Source organism: Bos taurus, chromosome 8 (assembly GCF_002263795.3).
Source record: "Bos taurus isolate L1 Dominette 01449 registration number 42190680 breed Hereford chromosome 8, ARS-UCD2.0, whole genome shotgun sequence".
Lineage (NCBI taxonomy): Eukaryota > Metazoa > Chordata > Mammalia > Artiodactyla > Bovidae > Bos > Bos taurus.
Window position 1 is genome coordinate 59,016,997 of NC_037335.1, and position 1,730 is coordinate 59,018,726.

The window sequence follows — 1,730 nt, forward strand, 5'->3', positions numbered from 1 at the left end:
TTGACTCTTTCAGCTCTTAAAGACATTTTGGTGGGGAAGTCTGGGAGGCAACATAGCTTCCAGCAAGCAGGACCCACCAGGCTGTGTGCAAGAGTAAGTCATCAGTCACCTCAGACAAAAGACTCCAACTTGCCTGTCCCTTAACCACAATACCCCTTCAAAAGAGATGACTTTCCAAAACCACACAGAACATTTTATTCACTGTTCATTATTTAAGAAATAGAATGCAGGGAGAGTTAGGAAATTTGCATTATATTGGAGATTATGCTTCTAAACCATGGAGAGATTCAAGCATGCATACTTTCATTTGGCAAGATGTTAAATCATTCTAAGTACTAGTGTATTTTTTTTTTCAGTCAGTTCAGTTCAGTTGCTCAATCGTGTCCAACTCTTTGCGACCCCATGGACTCCAGCATGCCAGGCCTCCCTGTCCATCACCAACTCCAAGAGTTTACTCAAACTCATATCCATTGAGTCAGTGATGCCATCCAACTACCTCATCCTCTGTCATCCCCTTCTCCTCTTGCCTTCAATCTTTCCCAGCATCAGGGTCTTTTCCAATGAGTCAGCTCTTCACATCAGGTGGCCAAAGTATTGGAGTTTCAGCTTCAGCATCAGTCCTTCCAATGAATGTTCAGGACTGATTTCCCTTAGGATGGACTGGTTGGATCTACAAGGGATCCAAGGGACTCTCAAGAGTCTTCTCCAACACCACAGTTCAAAAGCATCAATTCTTCTGTGCTCAGCTTTCTTTATAGTCCAACTCTCATATCCATATATGATCCCTGGAAAAACCACAGTCTTGACTAGATGGAGCTTTGTTGGCAAAGTAAGTCTCTGCTTTTTTTTTTTTTTTTAACATTATTTTAATTTTAATAAAAAGTTAAACCAGGGATCTCTAAATTTTGGAATCCTAGTATTAATCAACTACAAATAAGTATTAGCCCCTATCACTAATGACTGAGATGTTTCTTTCTAATGAATTGACCATTACATTTCCAAGATCTGAAATGGCCAACAGACCACAGAAAGAGACTTCTTTAGGCTCCTGTTTGAAACCAACAGCTTCAGCAAACTGCTGGCCTTGATTCAGGGCCAATGTCTCTGCTTTTTAATATGCTGTTTAGGTTGGTCATAACTTTTCTCCCAAGGAGTAAGTGTCTTTTAATTTCATGGCTGCAGTCACCATCTGCAGTGATTTTGGAGCCCCAAAAAATAAAGTCTGCCACTCTTTCCACTGTTTCTCCATCTATTTGCCATGAAGTGATCGGACCAGATGCCATGATCTTTGTTTTCTGAATGCTGAGCTTTAAGCCAACTTTTTCATTCTCCTCTTTCACTTTCATCAAGAGGCTCTTTAGTTCTTCTTCACTTTCTGCCATAAGGGTGGTGTCATCTGCATATCTGAGGTTATTGATATTTCTCCCAGAAATCTTGATTTCAGCTTGTGCTTCTTCCAGCCCAGCGTTTCTCATGATGTACTCTGCATATCAGTTAAATAAGCAGGGTGACAATATACAGCCTTTTCCTATTTGGAACCAGTCTGTTGTTCCATGTCCAGTTCTAACTGTTGCTTCCTGACCTGCATACAGATTTCTCAAGAGGTAGGTCAGGTGGTCTGGTATTCCCATCTCTTTCAGAATTTTCCACAGTTTATTGTGATCTACACAGTCAAAGGCTTTGGCATTAATGAGATATAATTCACATACCATAATATTCACCATTTCAAA

The 1,730-nt window shown here is 40.4% G+C and overlaps 1 non-coding gene across 1 annotated transcript; it reads right to left on the reverse strand.

The window, feature by feature from the left end:
• Positions 1-963: 963 nt before the first annotated feature.
• LOC112447919 (small nucleolar RNA SNORA2/SNORA34 family) lies at positions 964-1,099 on the reverse strand. Its single transcript, XR_003036184.1, has one exon. It is a non-coding gene; the product is annotated as a small nucleolar RNA SNORA2/SNORA34 family (small nucleolar RNA).
• Positions 1,100-1,730: the final 631 nt, after the last annotated feature.